Here is a 17,748-nt window from a genome sequence, read left to right as displayed (position 1 = left end):
CGGCCATGCTCATTTGTTACATGCTGCCCGTGTCTGCTTTCGCATTATAGTGTTAGGACTGGGCAGTGTCCACAGAGACTGCATGGCCAGCAAAGCCTAAAAGATTTGTTTACTACCTGGCCTCCTAGGGAAAGCTTGCTGACCCTGGCTCCCAGGCATCACTTCCCAGTTTTGTAATTCCTCCCACAGACTCCAAGTTCCTTGAGAGGATGCTGCCTCTCTGTTCACCGTAAGCCCTCACTGTCCGGCACGGCACCGACACTCACAAGTTTAAGCTGGCTGATGGCCGACCCAAGGACTGCCCAGCCCAGAACACAGAGTCGGAGCTGCAGTTCCCAATCGACGCACTGAGGTGCCCCAAGGCACAAAAGCAAGCCATCTGGGATATTACAGTGTATTTTAAATTTTCAAAGGAAACAAAGTGACATCACTGTCCAACACTGTCAGAACCTTTAGCTCAAGTTAGGAAGGTAAGTCAGTTTCTGTTTCTTTCTTTTTTTTAGAGAGAGAGAGAGAGCGCGCGCACATGCAACACACACACACACACACACACACACACACACACACACACACACACAAGTGGGGGAGGGGCAGAGAGAGAGGGAGACAGAATCCGAAGCAGGCTCCAGGCTCTGAGCTGTCAGCACAGAGCCCGATGCGGGGCTTGAACCCACGAACTGTGAGATCATGACCTGAGCCGAAGTCGGATGCTTCGCTTAACAGACTGCTCCACCCAGGCACCCCAAGGTAGGTCACTTTCAACACAAGGCGATGCTACATTCCTCTCAATGACGTCACTTATCCTGCAAAGACAGGGTCATTGGGTGCTGTGATAAAATACAAGCACCACCCATCCAGATATCAACGTACAAATGGAAACAAGGGTGGCAGTGTCCCGACCTATTTCCAAGGTTTGAGAAGGTATGCAGTACCCAACAGGTTCACACAAGTGGCTTTTGAAGAATAACATCAAAATATTATCTTTCACACATGTGGCTTTTAAAGAATAACATCAAAATATTATCTTTGTTTTAAAAATTGATACACGTTATTTTTCCAAACCGCTACTAAAGTGTCAGGTCATAAATACTAAGTTGTCTGGAACTAAGTACTTCACAAAAAGAGCTGTTAGGCATTTCTTTGGACCTAGAGGCACCATGAAAACAATGAAACATCAAGAGCCCTGTGAGCCAAGAAATATTTGGGAATCTGAGAGACATCTCCACAGCCTCCGGATTCCATTATCCTGCTCTAATCTGAATCTGCGTGCAGGAGAATGATAATGAAATGTGACTTGCGCTATAAGAATATGTCTTCGTGAATTCTGCAGGATAGCGTTTCCCCAAAAGTGTTCCTCGGTCTGACTTTGTTTTTCAGGATCTTTACGTTCCTCTCCTTCAGTTTTGACGATCTTCACTCCAGTGAGGGCTTCCCTGTTAATTCAAGGGGCTGTTCACTATCAACTTCAGCATGTCAAAACAATTTTGAGGGGCGCCTGCGTGGCTCAGTCAGTTAGGCGTCCGACTTCAGCTCAGGTCACGATCTCGCGGTCCGTGAGTTCGAGCCCCGCGTCGGGCTCTGGGCTAATGGCTCAGAGCCTGGAGCCTGCTTCCGATTCTGTGTCTCCCACTCTCTCTCTGCCCCTCCCCCATTCATGCTCTGTCTCTGTCTCAAAAATAAATAAACGTTCAAAAAAAAAAAAAAACAATTTTGAGTACACCCCTCTGGTGTCTAAGACTCCTCTGAAGACTCCCCATGGTTCCAGCTGTCAAGTTCCTGGCCAGCCTGGTAGACAAAACCCTTCAGAGCCATCCCCTTCACCCCCCACCCTTCAGCTCCACACATTCCCACAGGCCTCAGGACCCCCCTCCAACCACTGCCTCTTGGGATGCTCCACACCCCCAACTCCTCCTGTGCTTCGGGATCCACCGGACACTCCCCGGCGCTGCCGACTGAGGTCTGTACATTCGCCTCTCACCTCCGCTGGGCGGTCAGAGTCGCTGACATGCAACAGCCTTTGATAAATGCTAACAATGTCTATCACACCCGCGAACTTGTTTTTGCCTTCTATCACAAGAGTTAAATGCTCTATTATTATAGTACAGAAACAACCTGAAGAACACTCCTTCTTGGTCCAAAATCAGCCAAGGGATCTTCAACGTGCTGGGGAAAAGCACGATAAAAGCTTACCTTCCAAAAACAATCAGGAACAGCTCGTTCCCCAGTACCTGCTTCCCCACACTCTCGCCAAGATCAAGGATTTTTTTTTTTTTAATTTTGATCTCTTCCATCTATTAGGCCATAAATGGCATTTCCTGAATATGTAGTCAAAACTACCTTTCACGTGTCTATTGGTAATCTGATGCTTTATGAATAAAATGCTCATTCTGTCTTTTGCCCATTTTTCTAATTAGACACCAATCTTTTTCTCACTGCTTGATAAGAAACAGCCTAACATCACAGCCCAGTATACAGATGGACTGCTACATGCACTGCACATATTTCCAGCTTGTTTTCTTACTTTCCAGTGAGGTTTTGTTGGACTTTCATTAAGTCAGGTTTCCCAATTTTGTCCTTTCTGGTTTCTGACCGTGAACACTTTCTCATGCCGAGTTGTAAAAATGGTCACCCATCTAATCTTCCAGTACATTTAAGGCTTTTAACATCTGAAACTTTGGTCCTTTTGAAATTAATTTCGGTGTACAAGAGGAGTCGGGATGCAGGTTCCCCTGGCCCCCAAAGGTTACGCTGACCCTAACACCACTAATTAAAGAATCCATTCCTTCCCCCGTTGATTAGAGACGCCCATAAGAGAGCATTCCTTCTCAACTTCCTTGCTGGGAAGGGACTCCCTTAGCCCACTGTTCTTTCACCCTGTGCATCTTCACTGAACAGCATATCTATTCGGTGGCTTTAATCATCGTTCACAACTAATGATGTCCAAATCCGTATTTCTAGGACTGGTCTCTTCCCAGCTACAGATGAACCATCTGTCCACTAGGCAACTTCTTGTTTATCTACACAAATCCACTCAAACGAGGTCCTTCAGGAATGACAAATATTTTGACGCTACATATCCACTTAGAGATTTCACAGATCCCTCAAAAACTCCACAGGTATAAAATTAAACTCAGTTTCCCTTCCCAACCTACTCTCTTGCGTCCCAGGTCTTGTTCGTGGCACCAGTCTCTCCTGGGTCACCCAAGCGAGAGTCACCCTTAACCCCACCTTCTTCCCCACCTCGTCCACCTACTCACCAGTTTTACCTCCTACACGTGGCTCCACCTCTCCCCCCCAACCCTTTCCCCCTCTCTCCAAGGCCACTGCTCTGGCGGGCCCTCAGCAGCATCGCCGTCACATGTACTTTAATCACAGCTTAATCCATCTCATGGCCTCTGGCTTCAGCGATGACTCACCTGGCTTCCATCAGCTTCTCCATCTCTAGCCCTCACTGTCCCTTCAAGCTTCAGGCCAACAGTCAGGAGGCAGCCCAACCAACTGCTCAGGCTGTACGTCCAAACTCAAACTCAAACTTCGGCCCCACAAGCTGATCCTCCTTCTCAACTCCCTGTCCTTGGGCGTCCTTGCCTCCTGGATCTCTCGCAGGCCATCACGCCCAGATGCTGGCATCACTTAATGTTCCCAGTGCACTCTGCACAAGTTCCACCTCGGGCATTTATTGTATCATACCAGGTATTAACGGAGGTTACGCTTTCCCTTCCTCCAACCCTCTCTTCCCATTAATGATGAACTCCCTAAGGAACAGAGATTTATCTTTATAACACTCCTGCATCTGAAAGGGGTTTAAATGCACAATATATTCAAGATCTATTCAGTGAATTGAACGAATCCACCCAAATGGCATTTATGGTGAGGAACTGAAAATATTTTCATGACACTCAATTATTTCTTTACATTCTGAAGAGGAAGCTGTATGGTATGCTTTTGAATGCGCCTGTCTGCGACAGAAAAAAATTATGAATAAAAAGATAAAATTGGCTCAAATTGTTGGCTTCAAAAAAAAAAAAAAATACATGGAGTAAAGCCATCCTAAAAGCCCTTTCTAAATTCTAAGAGGAAAAAAATGATTATGTAATAGTTTTGTATGGTTGCAATGCTGGTTTCAGCTAAGTCTACTATGATAATATAGAATGTACAAATGTTATTTTCAGGTATCATGCATTATTAATACATTATTTATCACAAGCAAGCATTGCTTTAAGTTCTTTAAATGCAGTATCATATTTAATCCCCGTAAGCACCCTATGAGGTCAGGATCATTATTCTCCCCTTCTTTATAACAAGGAAAATGATGCACAGACAGGTTTTGGCACTTGCCTGAGGTCACACATGTTGTCAGGAACAGAACGTGGATTTGAATCCAGGCCTGATTCCCCCATCTCTAGACAATTACCCATAAATGAAAAATGTGCAGTGGAAAACTCACTGAACCAGGGCAACAAGTCCTGGGCTCCAGGCCCTATTCCGCCACTGACCAGGTGGCAGGTATGTGACCTCAGACAAATTCCCTGACGTCTCTAGAATCAGACAACTACCGCCCAGGCCTACCTCCCTCTACTTTCCATGTCCTAAGAAACGCACAGTTGTTTCATTCCTGGGGCACGCTGCTTGTCACCGGGAACCAACGGAGCTAGAATGCATGAAGAGTGCTGGCCTCCTCCACCCTGCCCAGCTGCCCAGCTGCATGCTGTTCCTGGGGAAATTCCACCTGCTTTACCAGGCACTTCCGGCTGTCACCTCAAGACAGAGGTCAGACAACCTGTGTTCAGGAACAAAACTGCAGACTGCTACCACCTTGCTGTTCTCCCAAGTATACTCAGAACTGGTTAGCTCCTAACCCAGCAGGTGCAAGCTCAAACCTACTCTGAGGACCAGCCGGACGAGGCGAGTGGAGCCGGCTGCAGGGAACAAGTGCGGAGCGGACAGCGGTGGCGGGCAGCCTGGAGCTCGTGCTGGACTCCCACATAACCGCCACGTGGGAACACGGGGCCCCTGAAGTCACAGACCTTTTTGACCCTTTTTGAAAAAAGGGACAGGAAGGCAGGTTTGGTTTGGTTTTGTAACGTGAAATCTCCTTATTTTTAACGCTGGCAACTAATTCTTTACAAAACACTATGCGGGCCAAAGAAAACATATCTGAAGGCCAAGTACAGTTCTTAGGGCACCAGTTAACAACCTGTTTTCAAAATGTATTGGCATTAAAAAATTCTTGACTTGTTGTTGAAATGATCTTAAAATATAAATGGTCTGAAGATTTATATTTCAGTGCACAGATATCGACCAAAAGGGGCCTGAATGTTTCTTAACATTGTTTGGGGTTGGAATCTCAAAGCTCTCCTCTCCAAAAGAATTCACTGGGTCCTTTTCTTTCCTTTATGGTATTCTTTAATTACAGATCTCAAAATCTGAAGCATTATTTTAGAATACGAATGCTTCTCAAAAGAAAAAAAGGAAAACAAAAAGAATTAAAACAAAACCTTTAGCTTCAGACCACAGTCTACTACATCTTGTACAGATGTGGGGGCAGAGCACTGCACCTTACATTCACTTGAAACTTCTGAACAGAGTGGAACAGAGAATGAAAAATACAACAGAAATAACTGGTTTCTGGCAAAACCGTTTTGGAAAGGGATGTTCTGTGAGACGTTCCGTCAAGAAAGTAGGTTCTACAGACCAGAGACATGGAAGCTTTACAATGATCCTGGGTCAGACTGCAGGACATGTCAGGAAAGGGACCCTAGGCCAGTGTACTCAGCCCCCACCCCTCACCCCCTTACCTGATGAGGCTACTGAACCGGGAAAGCAAGCGTCAGAAACAGAACATATTTACTGAAAGGTATTTATGAACGAGATGAAGAGACACAGGTTGTACGCAAAAGAGTGAAGGGGGTTCTTTCACCATGTTCCCCAGGCTTACTCAAGGGGGGCCTCTTAGTGGATGACGTCACCCTGGACAAAGTTCACTGACAGGTGTGACACACTATTTCTCTTGACATTTTCATTAACGAACTAGATGATGACACAGGAATCACATTCGTCAAATCTGTGGATGAAAAAAATGGGCAAAACAGCAAATATACTGCATGTAATAATGAGGATTCTAATAAACTAATCCAACAAACTAATCCAATAAGATAAATTCAGCATTCGTAATTTCAGGTCCAAAATGACGCTGATGCTGACAATGACAACACATGTGGAAAATGAACACACACAGGTTGGAAGAGACCTAATTTAGCAGCCACAATGTGGGAAAAACACCAAAGACTGATCAGTGAAATGGGCCAACAATGCAACGTAACTGCCAAAATAGTAACAATAAGGATAACTCTTTTGCCTCCTCATTTACCACAATGCATAAAATCCTCTCCTCCAGTGGCATTAAAACTGGAGGATTCACTTTTAGTCTGAAAAATTAACAGGTAGGTAATCAAATATCAAGGTATCATTAATATGAAACAGAGACTATTACTGTCTTTATTATTGCTCAAACTCTGAGAAGTTCTTGCTTCAAGGGCGCCTGGGTGGCTCAGTCGGTTGAGCATTCGACTTGGGCTCAGGTCACGATCTTACGGTACATGAGTTCTAGTTCCCCATCGGGCTCTCTGCTGCCAGCGCAGAGCCGCTTCGGATCCTCTGTCCCCCACCCTCCTCTCTCTGCCCCTCCCCAGCTCGTGGTCTCTCTCTCTCTCTCAAAAAAAAAAAATTAAAACATAAAAAAATTATTAAAGAATAAAAAAGAAGTTCTTGCTTCAATATAAATCTCACACCACACTTTCTTATCCCATCTCGCCACAGGTGTACCTACTCCCTGTTTTATTCTCAGCTTTACTGAGGTAGAACTGACAAAACTGTATACTTTTCAAGTGTACAACTTGACGTGTTGATATGCATGTACCCCGTGAAACGACCACCACAATCAACTTAACACGTCCATCGCTTCACAGTTACTTTTTTGTGTGTGCAGAGTGGACACGCTTAAGATCTGTTCTCACAGCAATTTCTAAGCATACAATACAAAATTAACTGTACTCGCCCTGCTGTCCATTAGATCCCCAGAACCCACTCACCTTAGAACTGAAAGCTCCTACCCTTTGACCAACATCTTTAACCCAAGCAGCTACGTCATCGCTCCGGGCTCCACCTACCACGCACACTTGGGAACCCCTTGAACATTCAGCAACTTAAGGAGAAGCCATCAGTAGACCAGTGCTTGGGAGCTTTAAATGCATGGAATGCTTCTGCACCGAGTTCAATCAGAAGCTTGACAAAAGGGCACGGAGGGCCGGGCGCGAGAGGAGCTTGTGTGCCACCACCTGGACACTGTTAGGACAATACAGACAAACTTCAGGGGCCGGGCCTGGCGGGGGCCCCTTCCCCTCGGCCTGCATTGCTGCAGTGCTCCTCACTGGTTTCCGGCTCCCCAAACCCTCCACGGCACAACCAGGTCACGTTTCTGAAATGCTGGTCTCACAGGCCTGAAGTTTCCCACCAGTCTCCCTGACCTACTGGAAAAGGCGCCAACTTTAGCAGGACACGAGGCTTTCTTAACTTCCCAATCCCACCTCTGCACACATTGCCCCTGCACTCAAGTTGCCCCAGACATGCCAGACTCGGTGGTCCTCTGGGTCACTGCACACGCTGCACCCTCCGCCCAGCATGTCCGTCCCACTCTTCGTCTGTTGAACGAACACCAGCCCATCCTTCGAAACGAAGCTCACGTTGCACAGCAACCTCCCCTGGTGTCTCTCCTTACTGGTCCCCAGAACTGAGACAACTTCCAGTTGCCATTTACCATCTAGATCATCACTGCTGTCTACCGTGTAGTAAAAAGAAAGTGAAGTATCGCTCACTGTGTCTACCAAAAGCATGGAGACAAAAGGCAGATCGGACGCACTCAGCAAGGTACGTGACCTTCACTGCACCTGCAAGTGTTTGAGCTTTTGATCCCAGCAATAAATACAGCCCATGGGATGTGTGAGTACAGCAATCACAGCTTTGATTATCTGGAAGAGAGCTGAAAAGTTCCAAAACAGAGACGTCTGTAATTTTACTGAAGCTGGTGTTTGAGAAAGGGCGAGTGCGCTAAATTCGATGTCCAGCCGACAGCCTACCGTCCGCATGTCAACACGGCTTGGCTGCTTCCTACTCGCCAATGCATACTCAGTACATCTCACTGAGAGAGATAAAGCGTGTTTCTTTCTGCAAAGTGGTCTTTCCTCAACCAAAAAAGGGAAGCTAATTGCTGGGGGGGCAGGGTGGAGGGGGTAAAATGGACCATGCAAAGCAATGGTGTAGACAGGAAAAACGTGAGATAAATGAAGAATAAAATGTTGGCTCTGCTGGTGCCTCTGACCTGTGGCATGACTTAACCTTCCATGCATTTTGTAGACACAAGAAAAAAGGTTTGTGGGACCACGTTCTTTCATCAGGCTGTCTGAGGGGAATGATACGCAAGGTCACTACCTGTGAAATTCCAAGGCTTCCTCCGTGACTGTTGGGTCTGCTTTACATCAGAATATTTCAACTGTTGCCAACTTAAAAACTGCCCTTACATTAGGAAATTACAAAATTAATGTCGTTTTATACACTGTCAAGTAGAAACATTACTCTAAAGTGCATGCTTTATTGTCCTCACCCTCAGTAAGAGTATGTGCTAGAATTTCTCAAATGGGATCCATGTATTCCATTCGGTCCTAAATTTACTAGTAGGAACCCATCACAGTAATTTTATAAAAGGTAAGCTCAGAAAGGCCCGTCCTTCACAGAAGACACACAGCAGCAATTTAGAGACTTTTAGCCTCGGGTATTCTCAAGCAGGTATAATGTAAACTGTCAGTAAAGGCAACAATAACCCAGTCTGCTCCTCAGGTGCTTTGTGGAATAAGCAGGAGGCACAGTTTGTTTCACTGAAAAGTAACATCACAACGAAGTTTCTTTTAAAATTGCAGGGGAGGAAATGAGGTCTACGTGGCTGTCAGCTGCGGAAGACCTTTTATTGAGTGTGAGTGTGCCTCCTGGCCCTGAACCATCCTGGTCACCTCCCATGTCATGCAAATGATGGGGCATGTCTGTCCTGGGCGCTGCTGTGTACCTGATGCCTACCCACCGCCCAGGGAAAAAAGGCCCCTGACAGTTACTGAAGGAGTGAATCACATTTCATTCTGACTCTACAAAAGGAAAGATGACGAGACCTTGACCTTCAAGAACTTACTACTGTTAAAGACAAAAACAGAAGGGGAAAAAAGCCTTCAATTCAAAATAAAATTTTTTGGCAATGGAAAGCATTTCAGTTTTAAAGTAAATAAAAATGCAGGGTGCCTGGGTGGCTCAGTCAGTTAAGCGTCCAACCCTTGATTTCAGCCCAGGTCATGATCTCATGGTTCATGAGTTTGAGCCCCACATAGGGCTCCACGCTGACAGTGGGGAGCCTGTTTGGGATTCTCTCTCTCTGTCCCTCCCATGCGTGTTCTCCCTCTCTCTCTCTCAAAATAAATAAACTTAAAAAAAAAAAAGTTTAAACTAAATAAAAATTCAACAAAATCAGTGACCAAAAGCAATGAAATATTTTGTCAGAATGTCCTGAAATGCTTTTCACAACAATGGGACTTGTAAAACAAATTATTCTGCTTAGAAATTCTATATTAATAGAAACATAATATTGGTCTTAATCATATCAGATAGGTGAAGTCAAGGTAACACTTATCAAACACTACTTCAGGCACCTTGAGCTGGACATTATTATTCCCATTTTACAGATAAGGAAAGAGAGACAGAACCTGCCCAGGTTCACACAACCAGTAAATGGGAAATAGCATCTGATCCCATTGTCTTAATTATATAACATGCTTTATATAGTGGAAATCAGGAAAACAGTAATAAAAAAATAACTAATAGTCACTTGTAATTTCAACACACAAAGATAATCCTACCTAATATTTGGTGTATAATTTCCCTGACATTTTCCCATATAATAGGTAGAAAACTGTATATACATTCTGTATTCTAGACGCTCTGTCACATTCGCCCTCCAAAATAAAATCACCAAAAAACTTAGATCAATTTACACATGCATGCAGTGCCAGGGTGGCTCAGTCAGTTAAGCGGCTAACTCTTGATTTTGGCTCTGGTCATGATCTCGAGGTTCATGAGGTCGAGCCCCATGTCTGGTTCTGTGCTGTGCCAAGCCTGCTTGGGATTCTCTCTCTCTCCCTCTCATCTCACTCTGCCCCTCCCCTGCTTGCTCGCGCTCTCTCTCTCAAGATAAACAAACATTAAAAAAAAATTTTTTTTTACACATGCCATTTTACAATCTGCTTTTTCAGTTTGCAAATTCTGAATATCTTTCACATCAATAAATTACTCCCTTACCTACCTCACTGTTCATGAATAAAGGGTTTTCCATTACATGTACATACCACAATTTATTTAACCAATCCCTATTATTGAGCATTTAAACTGTTTCTAGCTTAGAACTATAAACAAAGCTACAAAAATCATTTTGCAAATCAGAGGTTGTTTGTTTTTTTGTCTGTACTTTGTGGGGACATCACCAGATTCTGGAAATGTGTTTTTCCCAAACTTCAGAGAGCACTCTGTGCAATTTTGAGACACTCCACACTAAGTAGACTTCCCACCAAGTTAAGAACCAGTGTGGGAAAGACAGCTACTGAGGAATATGGTCTCCACACGCAGCGTGGAGGTAAGAACCATTGCTACAGATTGGTCTCTGTACACATGTTGGTTTTTTTTTCCTTAGTTTAAATTCCTTGTGATGGAAATGCCTGACTAAGAGACATGGCACATTTTTGAGGCTTTCGATGAGTAATACCAAATTGCCCTCCTGGAAAGTTGTAACAATTCAAACACCCACCAGCAGGATTTGAAAGTGACAATTCCCCCATCCCTTTGGCTAGATTTGTTTTTAAACAATCAAATCCCTATATGGCCTTCGGTTTTAAAAATAGTGAAATGACTGGTAAAACATGTAGAGAAACAGCAAACAATTCAGACAACAAATGATGTATTTTAAACTTATTTAATTAATTAATTTATTTTGAGGGAGAGCGAGAGAGGGCAAGCAGGGGAGGGGCAGAGGGGGGGGGAGAGACTCCCAAGCAGGTTCCATGCTATTAGCATGGAAACAATGCAGGGCTCAAACTCCCTAACCATGAGATCACGACCTGAGCAGAAATCAAGAGTCAGACTCGGAACTGACGGAGCCACCCAGGTGCCCAAATGCTGTATTTTAAAATACATGTCTTCAAAAACAAAATATAAAACGTTAATGACATCAGATCCCAGCTGACAGAGCTTACAGAATGACAATTAGAAAATGTAGTGAAGCCAGACTCAGAAAAGTGCCAAGCTAGTAAGTAAAACGCCACACCTTCACTTTCCCATCTGGCTAATATGAGGCTTAATATTGGGGGCTTTAAGAGTAATGTGATATATTTTTTTAACAAGAAACTCATGAAATTGCATATTCTTTCAAGTTTTATAAATACTGTACTATATGATAGCTAATGGGGCACTATGAAGCTGTTAAAATCCTGTAGATACTCATTTAGCAACAAGTATCTGAATGCCTATGGGCTGGGCAATGTTCTCTGTTGAGGACACAGTGGCGAACCCCACAGAGTCCCTGCCTTCAAGGAGCTGCTGTTCTAAGGGGGGAGCTCAGGGCCCTGTAGCGAAGAATCAGCACATCGTGGTTCCACAGTCCCAGTCTGGAGCCACTGGATTCTTGGGCAAATTACAACAGCTCTGGTCTTGGTCTCTTGGGTTCTTCGCAAGTAAACTTAAGAAGTGGACCAGATGACCTGCGACCTCTTGTGGCTCTCAAATTCTATACTTTCTTCGGTTTTGTCTGAATGTGTAAGTTCTTATTACTGATACGTGCTTTGCATTTTAAGCTCTATATAGTTCCACAAAACCTGAACCTGGATCTCCAAAAAAGATAATTTAACATTCACGGTAAAACTCTGGTGAGCCAGGTATCTTCGAGGAATAAACACAGGAGAGGTTTCCAATTAGATGAAGATTTATGCTCCCAACTTTAACAGTTTCTTTGAAGAGGTTTCTAAAACCTTCTTGCCTCCTTCACTTTTGTACTGCACTATGAATACTGAGGCATGAAATGTGAAACAGGACCTCGCTGGTACGGCAGCGGGTCTCCAAGCTTGTGGCCAGGAACGGCCGGCACCCCAGCTTTCAGGCGGCATGGCGGCACTTTCAAGGGCTGCGGCACTCAGGGCCGGGTAGCGGATTCTCATTTCTCCCCAGCTCACCCACACCCCCAGCTCAACAGACACACAATTCTGCCCACAGAACGTCTACCACTCACTGCCCCATTAGCATTTCTAATATTAGAAATGGGAAACACTACTTCTGCCACTTGTTATTTTCCACCAGATGTTCCTGCCGCCACCATTTCCACTGTCCTCAGATCCAGAGTCTCCTTGAAGGCTGCTTCTGAGAGCAGTGAGAGGAAGGCGCAGCAAGGGGCCTCAGTAACCCAAGCCCCCTTCTAGGGAAAGGCCACACACACACACTTTCAGGAAGTGACATCACTTCTTTGTGGTCTAAGTGCAGAATGCTGCCACTTAATAACACAGATAGAGTCTCAACTCCAGGCACCTATCAGGATTCCAAGTCGTCTTCTGTACCTGCCACACAAAAGAAGAATTGGGTAAATGCCAAGAGTTTTCTCACCTCTGTGCAAAATTCCATGAAAAGCTCACCCACCAGAAGTTCTTCTCCAACTTCCAACATAAAACCCATAAAACCGCATCTGATAAACACAACCTTTGCTTATGTGAGCAACATGAGCAGCAGTGATGGGCGAGAAAGTATCTGCTCTGATTTCAGACAACCGAAGTCTGATTTGGAATTCTGCATCTCTGTGGTTCACAGAGGAAATACAAAGGAGGCAGGAAAAGTACTCCAGCTCAAACATCTAAGCTGCTAAGTGACCACAACGACTTACATATAAAACAGATGCTCACGTGCTTCTGCTATACCGCTAAAGAGCTTTCGCTGCAGTGACAGTGACAAGGACAAAGCTGACTTAAGTTTTAGGAGTCACAGAATCCATCCTTTACAGTGTCTGTGCAGAACTCGTGAGAAAAAGTTGGAAGAGAAACCTAGAAACAACTTATTCAGTTCTGGTATCAACCAGTTCGAATAGCAAATTAAAAGATTTAAAACCCTCACTCTGTGAGATGACCAAATTCCTCATGTCACACAGAAGCCAGAAAGTCACAGTCAAGAGAAAGATTAACAGATTCTTATTAAACATCTATAACAATTACTTGGCACAAAACTCATTTCCCACGCTTTCAATTAATGTAAGGGAACATGTATTTAGAATGACAAACAGATTAGAAGTTGGGAAGAGGAAATACCCCAGTTCCTGATATTCCCTAAAATAGAACATGCACACATTCTTCCTGTGAGAATAGAAGTACCTGCATAAAGTACATATATTTTATTTGCTCATTAGTCTGTCATCTGCTCAAAGCAATTCATCCATTCAGTAAACAAAACCCAAAAAAAGGCATCTTTGAAAATGTTATGCTCAAGCAAATAGCAAATCTACTGATATCACAGGTGAAACTTCTGACTAAATTACTCAGAAGTCACTACAATGTCCTGGAAAATTAGGTATGTTTTTAAGCCTTCACACTTCAATTTCATGGAAAAGCAATCAAATGCAACCAACACAAAGCAATACTTTGAGAGGATGTACATCACAGATTTGGTAACGTCAAGGGCCACAGCCATGATGGAAAGCTCAAGACTCCCGAATCTAAGTATTTTGGCCCAAATCAGGCAGGATTATTTTTTTGAAACTCCCCAATTATTCATTACTTCAACAAATATTCACAGCCAGCTGTTCCTGCTGGTGGGAGAGGGTGGGGAACAGCCAGACCCCTGCCTGCCCTCCTGGAGCTTTCAGCAGGTGGAGGAACAACCCATCCAAGGCCTCTATTCCACGTCTACAATACTCCTTCACACGTGCAAACACTCGGGCACCAGGTACAGTGCCTGTTCTCCCCGGCCCGGCACTCTCCCCATCTGCTCTCCATCACGGACCCCAGCCACAGAGGCAGCCCTCTGCTTCTCTGGTAAGGCAGGCCCAGCCTCACCGGAGGGCCTTTGCACCTGCGGTTCCCTCTGCCTGAGCCACTCTTCCTCCAGACCTCCAAACACACAGACTCCTTGCCTCATTCTGCTCAAATCTCTCTACCTGAGAGAAAGTTCCAGGAACACTCAATCTAAAACAGCAGCCCCCATCCTGTCTTTACCACAGTGACTCATTACTTTCCCAGTACTTATCACTATTTGGTATCATTTCCTTCACTGCTTCTCTGCTTTTTATCCATCTCCCCCAGTAATTTGTGAACTCATTAAAAGTGGGGTCTGCCTGCCCTGTGCAGTGCTATATTCGCAGTCCCTATAAGGGTGCCTGGAATGTAACAGATGCTCAATGTATGCTTATTTAAGAAGAGCAAATATAGACAATATTAGCAGTTTTGTACTACAATGGCAGGTGCCAAATAATAAGGAAAAAGAAAACATCTTAAACACTAAGAAAGTTGTTTGATAGGTTAAAAAAAAAAGTATAGCTTACCCTCATCTTAAAAACACTCTCCAAAAATAAATGTGATAAACATGTAAAACTCAACATTGGCTAATACTCAAATTTTATGATGTATTAGGCTCAATTTCTAGGATTAGTACTGTTTCTACGATTCATTTTAAAAGCACTGAGATGTCAATTTTTAAAGAGCCAAATATTTTCCAAAAGCATACCTCCCCTTAAGAGTTACTTTTAACCTCCCAAACTGTACAAATTATAACCATATTGTAACAGCATGAAAGTATGAGATACTGGTGATAATCTACAGAAAGCAGGTATTTCAGTGCCTAATGGTAAACAAGTTTCATGAAACAAAAACTGCCTTCATCTTCAACTTAATCAAAGGTACAAGCCTTTTCTCCATGTTCAAAAATATTTAATCTCTTATGATTTTCTCTTACAGATTATTCTTAAAAATTTGTATCTGTTCTTTTCTTTCTTTTCTTGAAACAAAGAGGTAAGGTGTTAATCAAGGTATATGACCTTAGTTTACTGGCCATCATGGCTCGCTCAGGCTTCATCACAAAGACACCAAAGATCTTTACGGGTCACTGTGAAATTATACAAAAGGAAAAAGTGTATATTGGAGAGAAGGGGCATTTATTTCCTGGAATGTGCTACAGAGACGTATGTTACTACTGCCTTTGGGAATAAGTGAAACCCACTCAAAAACTTTAAAAACACAAGTTTTACAATAATTTTATAACAAAGTGTTAGAAACGACCTACACATACCTCAATTAAAAAAAAAAAGAGGTTAAATAAATTATGGTTCATCCTTATTGGAGTACTCTCAGTGGCTCCCAGAGAATGAGCCAGCTCTCTTAAGTACTGATAGACTGCCAAGATTTAGTACTCTAAGGGAAGGGCGGGGAGCTGGTGCAGAACAGCATATACAAAGTGACCTCGTTTGCGGAAAGACAAATAAAAAGAAACATACAAAACGTTTATACTAGCATAAGGTATATCTGGAAAGATATATGTAAGGAACTAGGAACCCTGATTCCTGGGGAGAACAGGGTACTTGCTGCAGAGAAGGGAGAAAGATGGACTTTCCACTCCAGAGCTCTTCATATCTATTTTATCTCCTCCAGTGTGCACAAACTGTCCGTCCCACAAATTAATACAATACATTTCAATATCAAAATAGCGTATACTGTTACCAACATATTATTCAAGAAGACCCATTAAGAGTACAGGCTTTCAAAAATCACAAAAGTTGTTCCATTCGACAGCAGAGTTCCTGATCCTTAATTCCCAGAAGAGAATCCAAGTCTTCACTAATTAAGAGAGGCTCGCTTGTGATCTCACCTATTACAAAGCAAATAAGCCTCAGTTCAATTCTTGGAAGGGAAAGAGCTGCTAGGTTCACCTTGAAAACATACCTCGTATTTAAATTGAGCTTGTAACTACCTAATGAAGTCTCCAAATTAACACAGTTTCCACCTGGCAATAAAACAGGACGTCAATGTCAAAAACGAGGGGAGAGTCCCCAGTTTTTGAGAACACACTACTACACTTAGGTTTCCTTTCCTCTGCCAGGCTTGTTTAGACAAGGAACCCTCCGATTTTGGTGAAATATGATTTCAGATCTGCAGCAAAATAATTTTAGGGGGAGGGGCAACCATCATTTTCAGTATACAAACGCTTTAATTTTTCATTTGCAGCGGATGGGAATGGGCTTTGATTTAGGATTCATTTGTGGACCCCTGACTAAATGATACTACTAGGTCACATGACTTTTACTCCAACCAAAACTTTTTTTAATTAAAGAGAAATCTGAAACTGAAAACGAACAATCGGAAGGCAAACCTTAAACTGAAACCTTTTTGTTGAAAAATGTAAGTTAAAAGGACACATAAAAACAAATGCAAAGAATTCATTTTCACACAAATGTCACTCAAAAAAATGCACACCCGTTCTATCAATATTTGACTGGATTAAACACACTCATACAAAAAGGAACACAAAGATACCCAACGGAGAGTAAAGACCTCATGTGCTGCTGCTGGGTTTGTTTTTTGGTAGCCGAAGGTGGGCACCAAAATCCCATTATTCAAGCCCTGAAGTTAATGCACAACCACCTGACGTGCAGAGTTTTCTGTAGGGGTCAGAACTCAAGACTCCAGGTCCTTCCTTTCAGACAACACATCAAAAGTGGCATCGTGCAAGAAGCCTCACTTTAATCGCTAATACTTCAACTTTGGCTTTATCGAGGTTAGCGCCTTCGGCCAGAAGCACATAAAAAGTACAGGTAAATTAAATACACTCATAAATAAGGGAGGAAGAGAGAAAGAACTGTTTAATGAAGAGTCGAGGCACGGGGTCACGCAATCACCCGGCTGGTTACATCTCCAAAGGAAAATAAAAATTAAAGCTCCTTCCCATCCCCCAGGTAGCCTCTGGTCTCAGAACTTACTGCCCTACGTGGGGCAGAATTTCGCGGCCAGGGAGTGGGCGCCCTCCCGGACGCGGGGTGGCCCGAGGGCGCGCGGAGAGCGGCACGACCCGGAGCATTCCCCCCACCCCGGTGTCAGTCCTCGCGGACGCCCCCAGACCGGAGCCGGCCGGAGCGCTGCCCCCCACCCCGCCCGAACCGCCAGGCGCTCGCGGCGACGCGCCCACGGCACCGGGCACCGGGCTCCGTGGCTCGCGCTTCCCCACGCCCCGCGCCGCGCCCACCCGCCTCCGGCACTCACGGGCCGCTCCCGCGCCGCTATCTCGCCATCCCCCGCCGTCCGCTCGGCCGCCGCCCGGGGGCTGCCCGGAGTCCGCAGTCGCCCGGGGACCGGAGGCGAGGAGGAGGGGGGCCGGGCACAACCCGCCGCCGCCGCCTCGCCTCCCCAGTCCCAGCGCCGGGCTGCTCGAGGCGGCCACGAGCTGGGGGCGGCCGGCTGCCCTCCGCGAGCCCTGGGAGTCGCCGCCGCCGCCAGAGCCTCCAGGAGGCAACGCTAACGGCCACGGCCACGGCCGAGACGCTTCAGCCCGGACTGCGGCGCGCGGGGGCGGTGCCTGCACGCCGCTCGGCGGGGGGCGCTGCTGTCCCGGCCCCGCCCCCAGTCCCGCCCCGCCCCGCCGCCCGCG

At 44.9% G+C, this 17,748-nt stretch overlaps 1 protein-coding gene across 1 annotated transcript in view; it reads right to left on the bottom strand.

The window, feature by feature from the left end:
* The window catches only part of LIFR (LIF receptor subunit alpha), a 78,553-nt gene extending 60,880 nt beyond the window's left edge, over positions 1-17,673 (bottom strand). The window contains exon 1 of the mRNA XM_049648135.1: positions 17,364-17,673. The gene's annotated coding sequence lies outside the window, so the exon portion shown is untranslated. The remainder of the gene's footprint in view (positions 1-17,363) is intronic.
* Positions 17,674-17,748: the final 75 nt, after the last annotated feature.

This window comes from Panthera uncia (assembly GCF_023721935.1).
Source record: "Panthera uncia isolate 11264 chromosome A1 unlocalized genomic scaffold, Puncia_PCG_1.0 HiC_scaffold_17, whole genome shotgun sequence".
NCBI classification, from domain to species: Eukaryota; Metazoa; Chordata; class Mammalia; order Carnivora; family Felidae; genus Panthera; species Panthera uncia.
The sequence above is the reverse complement of the archived record's forward strand: the minus strand, read 5'-3'. Positions and strand labels throughout refer to the sequence as shown.